Here is a 17778-nt window from a genome sequence, read left to right as displayed (position 1 = left end):
TTTAACTGATAAATTATATCAAACAATTAAAGCAGAGAAAAGAAGGAACACTTCTCCCCTCATTTTAGGAAATCAACATTGTGCTAATCCTAAAACTGGATAAAGATAATAGAAGAAAAAAGTATGAACATAGATAGAAATTTGTTTAACAAAACAAACTCTTAGAAGTCAGCTCTGGCAGTATGTAGAAAGTGGTTTTATTATAGGGATGGCAGTGTTGGTTCAGCATTGGAAGATCCACCCCCAAAAGTAATCATTTTAACAGAGGAAAGGAGAAAGCCATATGATCCTGTCACTAGTTGGAGAAAGAGTATTGGACCAAATTCTACAGCTGTTCATGGTAAAAGCTATCAGGAGACCAAAAGTAGAACAGAATCTTCTCAACAGATCAAAGACATGTACTCCATACTTTCAACAAAAACTCCTTCTATGAATGAAGACGATACAATGCTTTCTCCCTAAAGTGGGGAACAAGGGCATATATGCCTACTCTTCATCTGTCCATTAGGTTTTGAAACATAGATCTAAACCAAAATAGTCTGGCAATAAAATGACACAACTAGGATAGGATTGGCAGGGCAGAAGCAAAATCTTTCTATGTAGATGAAATGATCATCTACAGAGAAAATACTAAGAAATCTCTAGGAGCCCCTAGAACTTGTACTTGAATTTAGCAGGATTAGAAAACTCAAGGTATATATAAAAATTCAGGTCTGTGTATACTTGCTATAAATGAAGAATTGGATATTGAAATTTAAAAGTTATGTAGAAGTACAAAAGACCCAGAAAAGCCAAAACCAAAAACAAAAACAGTTTTGGAAGACTTTCAGCACCCATTTTTTAAGACTTCTTCTAAAGCTACAGTAATCAAGGCAGTGTTGGTGTAAGGAAAGACATATAGATCATTGGAATAAAACAGAGAATCTAGAAATAGAACCACACATATATGGTCCACTGAGTTTTGAAAGATTATTTAACATTAGCATTTTATAGAATGTAAACTCGATTCAAGAGCCGAGGAAGAGATAGTGTCTTCAGCAAATGGCACTAGAACACCTGGTATCTGTATATAAAAAATTAACCTCAAGCCTTTTTTTCCATACATGAAAATAACTTGAAGGGATCTATGAACCTAAATAAGAAAGCCTAAAAGTATAAAACTTTAAGAAGAAATTATAAGGGAAAATATTTATGAATTCAGGGTAGGCAAGAACTACCCAGGATACAAAAAACATGATGTATAAAAGAAAAAAATAGACAAATGAGATTCCATAAAAATTTAGAATTTTAATGACATCATTAAAATGAAAAGTAGTCCTTAAACAGACCATAATTACAATACATATAACCTATGACCAGAATATATAAAGAATTCTTAGAACTCATTAATAGACAACCCAATTAAAATGTAGACATAAGAAGATGATAAATAGCCAGTATAGCACAAGGAATGACGTGCAATACTAGAATCAGAAAAATACTAATCAGTCCAATAATAAGATTGAATTATACACTCAGGGAGATGAAGTCAAAAGTTTTAAAAGCCTTGTCATGACTTTTTCTTTTTGTTGGATTCTCCCCCTTTGTGTTTAATTTGTCACACCCAATGGATTCATTCTGCTGGGTTTCCTGGGGTTGTGATCCTCATTGTCTTTTCCTAGGGTATTGTCTAAAATTTTTTGGAGTGCCAGTTTGGTATTCATGAAGTTCCTGAGGTGCTCTTTGTCATGAAAGTATCTTATTTCTCCATCTATTTTTAAAGATAGTTTTGCAGGGTACATCCATCTGGGTGGGAGGCTGTTTTCCTTTAGGGCTTGAAATACATCACTCCAAGCTCTTCTTGCCCTGAGGGTTTGCCTTGAGAAGTCTGCTGTGATTCTGATGGGCTTTCCTTTGTATGTGATTTGTTTCTTTTCTCTCACTGCTTGTAGAATTTTATTCTTCTGTTGGATTTCTGGAATCCTAACTATTATATGCCTATGTGTAGATTTTTTTTGATTAAGGCTAGCTGGAGTCCTATATGCTTCACTTATCTGTATGTCAAGTTCTTTTCCCCTCTTTTCCCCTTCCCTTTGGGAAGCTTTCTGCCATCACTTCTGTGAACAGTTTTTTTTTTATGTCATCTGCACTCTCTCCTCTTTCTTCATTGACTCCAATCAGTCTTATGTTATTCTTCTTTGCATCGTCTAGCAGCTGCTGGATTGATTTCTCATGTTCCCTTACAATTTTAAAGCAATTTTTCTTTTCCTGGTCACTAATTGCAATCTTATCTTCTATATGTGAAATTCTATCCTCACATTGGTTCATTCTGCTGTGCAGACTTTCAATGGAGTTTTTAATCTCTTGGAAATCTGTTTGTATCTGTTTTATGGATTCCATTTGTTTCCTGTGTTGGGATTCCATCATGTTCTTCAGATCCTCTATTTTTTTATCTGTGTCCTCTCTAGATTTATTAATCATATCTTGCACCATGGGCAAAATCTTTGCTGTTACCTGAGTAATTATTTCTGATTTCATTTTTCCCAGATCCTTTTTTTGTTGCCAGTTCAGAGAGTCCAGGTGGTTGAGTATCAGAGTGTTCCATCTCGTTTCCCTTTGGGGTTGCTGTAGGTGATCTGGAAGTCTGTTTTTGAGGCTTGTTTATGTGTCTTCTCATTTCCATGGGGGGGGCATCTGGTGCCCATGCGGCTCACCTTCTCTGCCCTAGGAGCTCGGGACGGTGGCGGGGGAGCTTCCTTCCGGGTGCTGGGACCAGCTAAGCTTCACTGCCCTAGGAGCCTGGGATGGAGGTAGGGAGCTTCCTTCCGGGTGCTGGGATCAGCTCTATAATTCTCTGTCTTAAGATGCTGTGCACCAGCAGTAAGCTGTAGCCCCAGTTAGCCATTCATTCATGAAGAGAATCAAAAGATACTCCACAGTATGCTCTGTTGCTGAGCTAGGCTATTTGCTACATTAGGTGGATTAAATGCATGTTTGACTTACGATATTTTCAACTTATGATGAGTTCATCAGCAAGTAACCTCACATAAATCAATGAGCATCTAAATTTATATTGGTGAAACACAAGGGTACCTGCTAAAAAAGTTCTATGCTTATATAATATTTGAAATAAACTGTAATAAATGCATTTAAATATTCAACAAAATGCCAAACTTCATTGATTATTCTTCCATGAGGTCTAGCAGTTCCAGTGATCCTAAAGGCACAAAGACACTATAGGGAAGTGGGGCATCTGTCACAAAACATGTCAAGGTTTCTTTAATACCAGATGCCCTAAACAATGAACCCACTTTTTCAGAGAAACTAGGAATCTGGTAGGGCTCTTTCTACTTAACTGCCTTCAAGGAGATAATTTTAATGGAAGTCCAACAAGTAAATCAAATAATGTACTAGAATTAGTGGCATGGGAGACAGTATTGGGGAAAGAGAGAAAGCACGATAGCAACACTTAATAATTATTTGAAATGGTTATCAAACAATAGATTTGTGATAATTAATCTTGATTGTCAAATTGATTTTCTTGAGAGATAGCTAGGAGAGTAGTAAAACATATTTCAGGGTGTGTTTGGGTAGATCAGTGAGGCTTGATCATGGGACTATACATGCCCCTAGCCCTTTCTCCTCTGGTTCTTCCCCTGTTCTCTGCTTCTTGGCTCCCATGAGTTAATCAGCTTTTCTCCTCTATGCCCTTCCACCATGATGTCTCTGCCTTGGAGCCAACCAACTACAGATGGAAACCATGAGCCAAAACAAACCTCTCTTCCTTTAAGTTACAGGTGTCAGGTCCCAGCAATAGAAAGGTGATTAATACAAGACTCAGATCCTACTCTCTAAGAGAATATTATCTGAGAATGGTCCTCAGGAGAAGTTTATTGTCTTAGTCTGTTGGGTCTGCTATAACAAAATATCATTAACTTCGTGCTTTATAGACATTAGAAATTTATTTTTCATAGTTCTCAGGGCTAATAAATTTAAACTCATGATGCCGGCAATGCTGGGTTCTAGTGAGAGCCTTCTTTTGAGTTGTAGGCTGCCAGTTCTTACTGTGTCCTCACATGGGAAAAGCAAATGATCTCACGCAGGCCTCCTTTATAAGAATGCTAACTTCATGTGAGACTCTGCCCTCATTGCCTGATCCCCTCCCAGAAGCCTCCACCTCTTATTACCTTCCTCCTGAGGATGGGGGGAATCATATGAATTTTCGAGGATACAGATATTCAGACCATAGCATCTAATACACATGTCCTTCAAGATAAGTCTAGAGCCACTTCCCACTAAAAGTTTTCTGTTCCACCAGAATTATTCCTTTTCTCAAGGAACATACTGTGTTTCTTTTCCTCGAAGTCCTTGGTAGAGAGTGTATGGTAACAACTCTTAAAAGCACAAACTCATGAAGAGCTAAGGCCATATCTCAGGCACTTTTTAATTCACAGTATCTTGTAAACACTCAGTAAACTATCAAACAAATAAAGGAGAAATAATGTAGAAATGAGATTTGGGGAACATTTCTGTTGTATTATATGTACTATATTCACTACAAATAATAAACAAGTCCACTACAGACTAGATAAAGGGTGCTCACAAGAACATTGCTTTCCAAAACTTCACTTTATTAAGTCATTTGTGGAGAACTTGGAGTTTCTTAGAGAAACATTCTTATATGTGCTAAGTAGGTTCCCACCCAAGCTATAAAAGTTAGTGCAACTGAGAATGTCACAGGACTCAAGTGACCACCTTGAAATCTATACCTGGGATGCAGGGATCTCAGGATGCAGAAGTGAAGGCAAGGCATCTGCCTGCTTTTTTCTGTGTGAGTTTGGCCCTTGGAATTCTTTTGGCGAAAGGAATTTTTTATATCCTCCCATTTATCTTAAAGCATTATTTTATCTCACCTGAGATCTGATGTATTTCCTAAAGGGCTGCACTTTAGAAAATATCTTCTTTAACCCGAATCAGCACAGATTTTCTTAGTGTACAAGATCTCGAGTATGCACAAGATGCACTGATCAAAATGAATCCCACAAAAATGAATGACTTATTGAGATGCTTGTTTAAGTGGTGACCGAGGTTAATCCTCTAAGTCGCTCTGGATTTCCATAGATTCTGGCTGGCTTTAAGGAGCCACATATTCTCTCAGTGCTCTGTTATTTCCTGGAAACAGAAGCACAAGTACTGCCTTCAGCCTGGGCAGCAGTGACCCACCATGTCACTCCTAGATCATTTATTTATAAGTTGGCAATGTACAAGTCTGTACTTTCTGTGCTTGGGAAGGCTGACTAACTTTCCCTGCTCTAAGGCAGCGCTGGAATGCAGGTTCTCTAAGCCTTCAAAGGGTAGCTCCCGCCATGCCCAGTAACAGTGTGGGGGACCCTTGGAAGCTTGAGTTAATGACACACAACCACCTGGCTGCAGTTACAGGTTACTCTGCCAAGGTTGTACAGCTGGTTGCCTGTGTGTTGGAAGATGCTGATGTCCCCTGCTGTACCCTGGTTTGCCAGGGAGAGCAGTTTCAGTGGGTTTTGAAGAGAGCCCAATTTATCTTTCCTCTGAGGCACCCTTGTTCCTCTGCTTCTGGCAGGTCTTGCTCAGCTCAGGTTGTGGTTATGTAAGTGTTGTATACTGAGCCATCTGTCTTCCCAAGGGCAGGGGAACTGATTTATAAGGGAGGCTATAGACAGCAGTTGGCACTGTCATAGTTTAGATTCAACTTCACCTTTGAACCTCTGGAATATTCTGTACTGGCTTCACTTCCTTGCAGAGGGCAAGCATTTTATGTCATTTTTTCTTTCATTTTCTTTGCCTGGAGTGTTTGTTTACCATTGAGCTGTGTAATACCATAGCCATTTCTGTAGCTCTCTTAATCTTCTCAAATGGTTTTTTTTTTTTTGCCTTCTATTCAGCTTCTTTCTCTACAACTTCCAGAAACTCTTCAAATGTATGCTTTTATTAAATATTTAAACATGTATTTCCAGGGATGGAACATATTCTGGGCTCAGAGCAGTGCCAGCAGATGAATCTCCTCTACCAGCAGGGAGATGAGTTTAAAGGAGGCTTGTGAAGTGTCTGCAAATTATCAAGTAGGAAACAGAGATATAGAAGGCCTTATGTTATTTGAAGCTTTGGACTGGCCCTATTTCCTAGAAGATCCTTGGTATGCAACAGCATTGCAAGGTTATGAAATTTCAAGTCAGCTCCACAGAATTAAAACAAATGAATAGTGCATGCTGATTTAAAGGAAAATGCGCACCTCTTGAAAAAAATATGGTAACATTTAAAGTCTTGCGACCTAGGCATAAATCTTTTATTCAGTGAACAGGCTCCTACAGGTAAATTTTGCAGATGAGAACGCCTTTACTATTTGTGCAGAATGATTGGACCCCTCCTAAGTGTTGGCGGGGCGCCTGCCATGTGCTCAGCTTGGAAGCAGAGAGGAGCTGTTTTCAGAGGTAGCATAATCAGCGGCCTCTGTGACTTTGCTAGAACACGGTCAGCTAAATCCAAGCCTACCAATGCCTTGTGGCTTTTCTTCTGAACCCTGCTCTTTCTCTGTCTACAACTTCTAGGGAAAGTTGTGCTATATGTACAAAGGAAATGACAGCAGAAAAGGTATGTAAATCAGGGTTCTAGAGAGAAATAGGACACACACAAACATATGTGTGTTTATTACACAGTATTGGTTTGTGTGATTATGATGGGATAAGAAGGGTCATGATTTTCCATCTACCAGCTGGAGACTCAGGAAAGCTGGGGGTGCAGATGGGAGGTCTGAGAACCAGAGAGCCAGTGGTATCAATTCTAGTCTGAGTCTGAAAGGCTGAGAACTAGGAGTGCCATGGTCAAGAGAAATCAATGCCCCAGCTCAACAGACAGCAAATTCAAACTTCCTCAAAGTTTTTGTTCTATTCAGGCCTCCAACCGATTGAAAGATTCACAACCACATTGGGGAGGGCCGTCTACTTTACTCTGTTCAGTAATTCAAATGTTCATCCCTTCTGGGAATACCCTTATAGTCATTTTTAGAAATAATATGTGATCCACTAACTGGGAATCTTGTGGCCCAGTCAAGTTGACATAAAATTAACCAGTATGGAAAGGAAAACAGGTGCTTTGGTGTCCAACAAGTGAGGACTCTTGGGAAAATGTCAGATTGAATATAACAAGAAAAAGTAGGAAATTAAATATAAATGAATTTACTTAGTCAATTTTATTTGCATCACACATTTACACCATCTAAAGGAAAATCAAAAGAAGTGTCTTTTCAGCTTTCCTGCTTCTGAGCCATTCCTCTTCCTCATTACCTGAAAGTTTATCCTTCCTCCTGGTCGGAGCATCATAGGGGTCTTTCATCAATGGCTGGCCATTTATCTTCCAGTTACAACTCTAAATATTACCTTGAGTTCCAAAATCCAGTAAGCAGACCCTTGCCTTGACCCTTATATCAAACTTTCTCTGGAAACAGCCTCTTCCTTGCTCCTTCAGCCTCTGGGGAATTTTGGTTCACTTCTTAACTCCACAAACAAGTACCTGGTACTTACTGCTAAAACTTCCACAAGTTGACTTTCAGCCTATCTATTTGGCACTTTTCACCTGTCTCTACACTTTTGTGTTTCCTCTCCTTCACTGTGATTATTTCTTCTCATTTCCCACCATTGGGTTTTCGTCCCCAGAGCATGCACACACACACACACACACACACACACACACACACACACACACACAAACACACACCCCTCAAAGTCTGTTTGTCATATAATTTCTCTTTGTAAGATGTGAAAAGACTAAACTTTGAGCTAATTCCATTCTGCTGCTATTACATATCATTTTCCCCAAATCTTCTTTATCAAATGATTAAGTTACCATGAAAATTGCAAGATAATATTGTTTAGAATTGAAACATCTTCTATCTCACTGCTTGACTTACTTCTTACATTTTGAAGTGTTCAGTTACTTCATCCTGGAATCTGAAAATCTCCTTTCCTACATCAGAACTGCTAGTCCGGAGGGATGGTTTCTCCCTTGCTCCAAGCCTCTTGCTATTGTGTGCACTCATCACCATGCAAAATGAAAATCTTATGTACCCCATGCCTGTGTGGACCAGCTTCCAAAGACATCAGGCTTGCAAATCTTCAAGCCTGATTCTAGGTGAAAGATTTAATCACTTAACATCTTTTGAAAAGACCAGAGTTATTTTTATGCACAACATATGTTAAAACAAATTTAATCTCACACATTGCTATATAAAAACAAGTAACTTTCCTCACAGTCCTTGATTACAGCCTACTTGAAGAGACAAGAGTTGCACATATACATTAATTCTGGGAAAATATAAGGGAGCCATCAATAAGAAACCAAGGAGAATAGGGAAGTTCCAGAACAGAGGTAGAAGGACAACAGGGAAGAGCCAGAAGAATGGAGATTAGCTAAAGTAATCAGAAGCTGTTCAGCACGGGCCAGGTATGGCAACCTAAGACTATTTCTGAATTTCCTCAATCCTTCATTGGACTGTGAAAGATGACCTTTGAAGACAAAAAGGATTTAATCAGAGAACAAAAGAAGGGTGTTTGTGAGGGAGAAAGAAACAATCAAATAGAAGCAAAAAATGGGGATATGTTTTACTAGGAGACTGGCTGGCAAACAGAAAAGGAGTGGTAGAAAATGAGTTTGCAAAATTCAGGTGAGTTCCAATTATGGAGGATCTCAAAACCAGACATAAGGTCTTGAACTTGTGCAGCTAGGGGTGCAGGCACCATGGGTTGGAATGTTTATGAAAAACTGCCTTTAAATTATCTAAATTCAGAGGTTAGACATAGCTGTGAGGTTATTTTAGTTAGAAGGTTGTGAGGCCGTGAGATTTTTCTCTAAGGATTTTTTCTTTAATAAAATGTTTGAAAACATTTTCCTTATATAATTCCTCTTGATATTAAACTTAGGTGTAGATGTGACTAGAATAGATTTTTTTGAAAAGGATAATAAGGGATCCGTTTGCATAAATATGAGGTGTGGTTGAAATGTTAATGATGAATGTTAAATTTTAAATACTGTATTGCAATAAAAAACACATTGCCACTAAAATCCCTCAAAGCCCTTCTCATTGCTTCAAACATACTTACCTCATAATTCTTGCCCTTCCAGAAGTTGTGGAAGTCCTTTTTTATGACTGCCTTTAGTTGTACCATCATGGATGCCTTCCTTATGTGTTCAATGGATTTGAAATGTTTACTTCCCATAGTCATTTTGACTTTAGAGCAGAAACAGAAGTCCCACAGTGCCAGATCCAGTGAATAAGGTGGATGAGTACACATTGTACTGTTTTTATAAGTCCTGCTTCATCTTGTCTGCTCTTCCTATATTTTTCCTCTAGTATGGGTCATAAAGTGAGCTGACTTCATAAAAGCCAAAAGAAGTCAGATTAAGTTGTAGCATGGCTTAAGAAGAACCACTGTCAAAAATTTAATTCTCCAGAATATGTAAGAAGATACAAAAGCTTAATAAATATTCATTTTATAATGATATCATTTTATCAATATGTTGCATGCATACTATTATGTTGGAAGCTGGTATTTATTTTTAAACAGAAGGAGAATGTTATTCTTGACAATTTTCAGAGCAGTGTTATAGCTCATTGCCTCTTAAGTACAGGCTTCTTACATTACTACTTTGTCTGCAATAAGATGGTAGATATTGTCAAGAATTTTTCATCGTTTAAATGTAAAGACCAGTAGCTGATCAGATATATGGATGAAAGGAAAGAATGTGCAAAACACAAGTATCTTGGAATATGGGGACAATGGAATTTTCTATGAAAATTAATGAAATTATAGACAGAAATTCATTATTATGAATAATGGATTTGTTCTTGGGTACACAGAGTCAGCCAAGATGTCAGGAAACCCAAGCAGAGGTGTTCAAGAGGCATGCTAAGAACCATAGAGTGGTGTCTTAGCTACTTTTCTTATTGCTGGCACAAAATACCTGATGCTCAATGTTAAAGGAGGAAAGGTTTATTTAACTAACAATTTGTAGAGGTTTCAGTGCATAGTTGGCTGGCTCCAAGGCAGGGTGGCATGGCAGAGGGGCACGCAGAGGAGAAATAGTTCATGGCAGACAGAAGGCAGCAAGGCAAGCAACAAGCCACAAGGGACAATAGCAGCTTCTTTCTGCCCCTTTTATATTCCATCTAGACTGCTCAGCTTAGGGTGGTGCCAAACCAATCAGTGGACTAATTTAGTAATCACACACCTTTAATCCCAGCATCACACATTCTAGATCTACCCATCTCTGAAAAGGCCCCACCTATGACTGCTTGAGGCTTTGGGGGGACATCATAATAAATGGACATTCCTTTTTAAAAATTTTTAATTTATATTTTATTTCTGAGTCAGAGTTTCCCTATATTTCTAAGGCTGGCATAGAATTCCTGGGCTTAAGTAATCTTCTTGCCTCTGCCTCCAAGCTGAGATTACTACCAATGCCCAGTAGAGTGACCAGTCTTGATTTGTGACTTGCAGCTGTTGTGTGTGAAATAATCTTTCTTTCCATGTTGGCTTGCTCTTATGGAGTAAGTTGTGATATCTACGTTTTTCATCTGTTTGTTTGCAAAGGAATATATCTATTAAAATAACTGGACAACTTACTAGCTCTATCATGTATATTTGTCAGTAGCAACTGTTTCACTACCTGAGTGAGCCAGCAACAGTTCTCCACTAAGTTATGTACAAATCTTGATTTACTGAAGATTGAACTCGTGTCACATAGAAAATTTCATTCCTGAAAATCTTCATGGAGCAGATAAACAAATTCAAGATGAGGACCAGATAACAGGACCTGCTCCAGACTTGCTCCTCTTACCAGTCCCTCACTGGATTTCCCAGCTACTAATGAAGGAAACAAATGATCTGATTCAGGTCATGGCAAATAATATCAGAACTTGTCAGGATTTTGTCAGAGTGAAGAAATTAAGGACAAGAAGTTGAGAGTCCATATTTTCCAAACTCTAAGGGAAATGAATAGCAGTGAAGGCTTGGATTCAGTCTTCTCTTTAAAAATATTTGAGGAGGTAGGAAGATCTTTTTCAAATGGGAAGCAGAACAAGAGATGGAGGGAAGAGTGAAGGAAGGAAGGGAAAAGGCTTTAAAAACAAGTTGAAGGAAAAAAATGGAAACAGAGCTTTTGGAAATGAGGAGAAGAAAAGATGGTGGGAACAGAGAGGGAGGGGAGGGAAAGGAGACAAAACAAAAAGAATTAAAATGTGTTATGTACATGTACAAACACCCTGCAATAGACATTATCATTATGTACTACAAACATGCACTAATAAAAAATCTTTCAAACTATTTATGTGGGGAAAGAATAATTTTAGAAATCTAAAGATTGAAAGACATTTCATTTAGTGAAGAGGATACGTTCGATTAAATGGGAATCAGTATGGGAGAATTGATGCTTAGGAATAAAATAAAAAATGTTGAATTTATATTCAGCTTTATGTTTAAATAGGTTTGGGACTTGTAATGTGGAAGTGCTTTCTGTCTATTCAAGAAATAATTTAAGGACTTGGAATGTAGCTTATCTATTCTAGAAAAATAAATGGAAGCTTATTATTTAAATAGTTTAAATTACAGGGATCAGGATATGCTTCAGTAGTTAGGATGTAAAGTTGAAAAGCCAATGAATATAAAACTGGTGTTTGAAGAAAGAAAAGCAAATTCCTAGCAGAATAAAGAACAGCAGCATTATATCTTAGAAACCTGCCTTCTAATCTCCTCTGTCCAACACTAATTTGTTCAAACAGCTTAGCTCTTATGAGTTGGACCTCAGCCCTGAAGGTGATTCTAGCACATCAATATCAATGGTCTCTTCCTTCCCCTTTGGTCCATCTGTAGAACACATTGAAATAATCTGCCTTGGAGCTACTCTGTCATTGTTTGATCATCTTTCAAAGCAGAAGCTTGAGGTGTTTAATATTCTCTTTGTATATCTGTTTATGCCACTCAGAACAGCTATACTTGCTCAAATTTGTAACTTCAAATTCAATGATGTGCACCTTTCTTAAATTAATAATTGATCTTTTAATATTATTAGAAAGAATACTAATGCAAACAGACAAATAAACATTACTCCCAGTGTTTAGAGCTGAAAGAAAATTCAGAAATAGCACTAAAGAAAGTGTAGCAGTGATCTGGTGTTGAAAGAAACACGCGTGGTTGGCCCACCTTTTTCTTACACCTCACCGGGTTCCTATTAGGTTCTGTTTCACAAGTGATTAATGATTTTGGTTTCTGGTTAGTGGTCCAGGCTTCATTCTATATCCTGGGACAGTGTAGGTAAATAATAGACCTTGGTTTATGCAGTTAAGATCTAGAACATTTAAAATAAATTTTATAAAGAAATTCAGGGGATTAAGGAGAATAACAAGTTAGCAAGCATCCTAGTATGATCTCATCAACCCTAGGCTCAATTGGCAAAGAGAAGGGAACGTGAACACAACCGAGAGGGCACAGTAGGTGCAAATGCTTACCAGGAGCAACAACCTTGGGAAACAAATTAGAAGGTAAAAGCAAAAGTCAAGCAACACTGTGACCACCCAGCAGCAATGGATCCAGAGCCACACACCCTAGACTTGCTCTCCTTCCTCTCTCTGACCTCCTACCAGTGGCCCTGTGGCTCCAGCTGGAAGCCACATGGCAGCCACGTGGCAGATGTGGAGCTGTCTTCCAGGATGCAGATAAACAGAGGAAGGAGGGTCTGGGGCCAGATAGAGAGGGACACAGAGGAGATGACTATTTGAGGTTTAAGGCAAAGTCATCTTTTTTGTGGATCACTGTTGGTTGTATCTGATTGATGAATATGTGATAATTATTCCCCACACTAAAGGAGCAAAGATCTGCTGTTAACAGCACTCTCAGAATCTGAGCAGTAACTTCATCATCTTGAATCTGGAGTCTGGCCTAGGACCATGCAGGGGTGGCTTATCCATTAACAACTGACAAGGCTCAGAAGGGAGACCAGGGAGAGTCAGTAGCTTTCCTTTTCCTAGGGAAACACCAGGAGAGTGAAATAGATGAAACCAGCAAAGAGGCTTCTGAGTGGACCAAGAGTGAGCTCAAGGGGTTTTTTTGTTTTATTTTGTTTTTGCAAACGAGCTGGCATGATTTCTTTAAAGCCAATTAAACATACCTCAGATTGAAAATGATTGCAAACAGTGGTTTTCTCATTTCAAATCAGGGGTTTAAGGTTCATTTGTGAGAAATCAATGTAACCACATTTATCCTTGGCCCAGTATTGGAAAAAAATAGAGTTACAGTAAAATGATTTTGGTCTTTTGAAACTGTGGCTAACATGAGTGATTCTGAGAGAATGGAAATTTCAGGCTAAGTGTATGAAATTGCAATTCAATAACGATGTGGAATTTTTTTGGAAGGTACATTTAATCTAAAGACATGTAGGTAATTTATGTGCAAAAAATGTAATTGTGTTCCAGTAAATTATGTGACCCTGAAATTTTCGTGGGGTGAGCTTGATCACATTTTCACAACCCAGCACATTTTCAACATTAGTTAAATTAAATGTAGAGGAAAAAATATTGTGTTGATGACAGCAAATCTTGCAAAAACTGGCCCCAGGAGAGCATTCTCCCTTCTGTTTTCCTCCTTTCAAAAAAAAAAAAAAAAAGGTATCAAGCATTCATTTGCAATTTGTCTCTTAATCTGTTTTCCACTGATGGTAGCAACAGAGAAAGTTTTCAGCCAGAAAAAGTCAAGTTAAGTCAAACCAGTTTTATATGCAACAAGCATACAAATTGGCTATTTTTTAAAAATCAGAACTTAACCATATGCTTTGAATTTAGAAGTGAGATTACATACTGAAATGTTGTATTATTGTATTATTCTTAAATCACCCCTTGTGTGTGCATGCCTGTGTGTGCACATGTGTGCATGACTATTCTTTAGCACCCAGCCTTGCAAGTCACACACAGACAGGGCAGTGCGTGAGCTACACACTGCACATATACCATCTATTAAGGACACAGGGGAGACAGGCTCACTCTAAATACTGTATGTGCTGAGACTATGGCTCCAATAAAGCATATAGAAGATTTCACCAGTGTCTTTAATAAATAACACCTGAATAAATATATTCTCTTGAAGTAAAAAATCGGATTAGAATATTATATCTTCAAACTCAAGAAATTCACCATCTGCTAGTATGTGTGTACCAGAATATGTTCTGCAGACTCTAAATAAAAGCAAGAAAAGGAATAATGGGAGACACTTCTCAAGCCAGCTTTGTGGTTGGCTGAATTAAAAAGTAGCTCTAGTTGTGAATGCTTCCTAGTTTTGGTCCCAGGCTCATCTACACACAAAGCTGAAGTCCTGTCCTGCTTTTCCCCCCTTTCTGAGCAATGTGTGTATCTATCTGGCACAAGTCCTGGTGTTCTCCCTGGCTTGGAGCCCAGAAGTATGTAGCTGTCATTTGTGCCTCAGTGGACCTGGTCACTATGCCTATGCCCCAGACACTGTGCTTTCATCAGATGCCAGAGGCAAGGCATGGAGAACGTATGTCCCGTGGTTCATTGAAGGTGCCAGAGAATCTGGGGATGTTATTTTATTTTACAACCAGGATTGGAGGATCATAGGCTCCCAACCCCATTCCAATTCTGCCTTGTTTTAGGGAGGCCACTTATTTCTTAATGTTCACAGTCCCTGGGGACCATAACATATCATCCTCAAAATACATTTGTGTTCTTTGCTTGATTTCTTACCCATGTTTTAGGTAAGTGAATTATTTATAACCTTTCCCAGACCTGTTGGACCTTGCGGCAGAGACTTGTGTTCTCAAGTCTTTGCATATTGCGTCCATGATAGGAGACTGTTTTGGGTGGTGACTTATTGGGCTGCTGTTGTAGGGATCCCCTTTCTCACCTACACCTGGCAGTAAACAATAGGTGATCAGAATAATGGGACAGAAACCTGTAATCATCTTGGGTTTGCTTCTCTTTTGCAGGGAACAGTACAAGCTGGAGCTCGGGTCTGGCCTGAGATAGAGAAAGAACTAAACTTCAGGGTGGACCCTTTGTTTTTATTTCATTGCTCTAGTCTGTCACAGGTGTTCTCTGGGTATTTGGAGAAGTGGTACTGGAAGAAGGAATGGTGGTCATTAAACAGTGGCAACATAGCTACCAACAGAAGGGTCATAGTCTTTTTCTAACTGTTAGATACACAGTGAGTGTTTATCTGGGCAAAAATGGAGGAGCCTGGCAGCCTATAATGCTACAGACTTCTAAAGAGAATGTTTCTGAACACAGTCCTCTTTCTTTCAGTCTTGGAAAATTTCTACTCAATAAGTTTTCTGAGATAAATTTAATAAAGTAGAATCACTATTACAGTCTAGGAGTGAGTGAGTCCTTGAAGTGCATCTTTAGTTGTGCTGTTGTGGCTGCCTTGATGTCCTGAATTGATTCAAAACATTTACTTTTCAAAGCCATTTTGACTCTGAGGAAGAGCTACCAAATCCCATGGATACGGTAGATAAAAACATGTCCTAATGTTTTCACGAGGCTGCCTTTCCAACAGATGCTGCTCAGCAGTAGCATTTAACATATTTTTTATCATACCTTGTAAAGACACTCATGAAAGGAGACTTCCAGAACTGCTTCAGAAAGTGGCAAGAATGATGAAACAAGTATATTTGGAGCAAGGCGGAGTGTCTTGAGAAGGCTGAAGGTCATTGTTTTTTCTTGTAATACATTTTTTAAAAAATGGAAAACTTCACTGTATTTTTAAATCTCCCCTTGTATTAGAATTCTGAGTTAGAAAGTTAAGCAATGATTTTGATAAGAATTCACAAGCATTTTGGCATTAAGCTCCCAAGGCACAACTTAGGGTTGCATTATGGCTGGATTCAGAAAGAAAATTTGTTTTTTTATTTTTTAATGAGAACAGGAAGCGCAGATGAGTTTACCCTCCTGTGGCTTCCATAGCAACTCATACTTCTCAATCATTTGCATTGTATGCCATGATATCTGCTTTTTAAAAAAATCTCAGAGCATGTACTAAGAAATTAAAATATTTGTGCCAATCATTGTCATAATCAGATAAGGTTGCCCATAGCTAGCTTGCAGCAATTGCTCTGGGACTCCAGCCATCCAGTTGCCTAACTAGTCTCTTTAGGGCCAAGCTTACAGAGTTGAATTTTTCCTGCTCTTTACATAAGTAGAGAGCCTGGCCATTTGTGCCTTTTTGTAAACTCGGTGTCTTTCTTTTATGTGTATTGTGTAAAACATGGACAGGTAAACAATGCTCTGCACACAGATTAAGAGTGTCATTGTGCAGAGATCTGAACTGACTCGATGCCACATTGATCTCAGTCTAAACAGGTTCATTTACACTGTGATTGCTCACATGTTTCCTGGCTGCTATGGGAAGTGAGCCATTCCTGCAGTTCCTTGAGCACTGTGGAATCTCCCTATAGCTCAATATTTCAGGAGATAATGAAACCATGCTGCCTTCTCTTCCCTACAGCGCAGTCCCTCTGATGTTAAAGGCTTAGTGTGACTCCCAGATATTCTGATCATCAGAAATGTTAATAAAGTGTAACAATGTATTCCAAACATCAAAAAACAGTGAACTTGAGTTTGAAGACCCCAGACTTTGATTCTGTATAAGGATAAGCTGTAACTCTAATGTCCATCTGTTATTAAATTTCATGTCCATCATGGACACAAGGATTCCTCTCATGCCAGACTTTTCAGTTAGGGAACTGCTGATGGGTTTTGAATGGAGAAGTGACGTAATTCAGGGGACTTCTGTTTTCAGAAGGAATTGCTCTGGTGCTGGACAAAGAAAAGGAAAAATGTTGGAAAGTTACCCCAAGAATCTAAGTGAGAGAAGATGTTGGCTCAGACCAGAGACAGAGCACTGGAGGTAGAGATCTTTCACCTAAGAACCCTTTCATTCTCAGCCTAAATATCAACTCTGTGACTCCACCCATATTCTCACCATCCAGGGACCAATGTCCCTCATATTTGTTCCTATAAGGCCAGTTCTCTTATTTCTTGCAAGTATGATATGATATGTTATTGTATGTGAATTCAGACATGTGTTGCCCTAGGCCTAACATTTTGTGAAGGATTCAACTAAAAGTTATTAAGAATATGAAGTAATAAATGACTAAGAAGACATAAAAGTTTTATTCCCAGCATAGAGTAGTTGCCTTTTAACAGAGATCAAAGGTTTGATTTATGAGGTACAGCTACGATTTGCACTGGGAAAGGAGACTGAAAATGCCAGAGGAAACATCACAGAGAAACCCTGAGTTGTCATAATGTTTGGACTGGGAAGGATGTGGCAATTCCCTGTGTTCTGCTTCCTTCAAAAAAATATATGCTGAAGAGGGAAGGTGAGGATGTGTGAGGCTCAAGTGGGAGTCCCACGCATTCCCCGGGCACCGCTTCCACCTTAACACTGTACAAAGAAGGAGACGTCCTTTCTGTTTTGAATTCATAGAAATAAATTTATTTATTTATGGGTTTTTTTAAGACAGGGTTGTGCTATGTAGTTCAGGCTGGCCTTGAACTTTCTATGTAGCCAAAGCTGGCCCTGAAATCATGGTTCTCCTACCTCAGCCTCCTTAGTGCTGGGATTACAGGCATATACCACCACACCCAAATATATTCATGGAAATTTCATCCTGAATAGTATTTCTTACCTGCCTGTTTTTAATTTGCAACAAATTTTAGAAGAGATGATTTATGGATGTGTCAAATAATTCATGTTTGAAGTA

Source organism: Heterocephalus glaber, unplaced genomic scaffold, assembly GCF_053883595.1.
Source record: "Heterocephalus glaber isolate CG9 unplaced genomic scaffold, H.glaber_assembly_v1.0 deba00001550, whole genome shotgun sequence".
Taxonomy (NCBI): Eukaryota; Metazoa; Chordata; class Mammalia; order Rodentia; family Bathyergidae; genus Heterocephalus; species Heterocephalus glaber.
Note: the sequence above shows the minus strand (reverse complement) of the source record.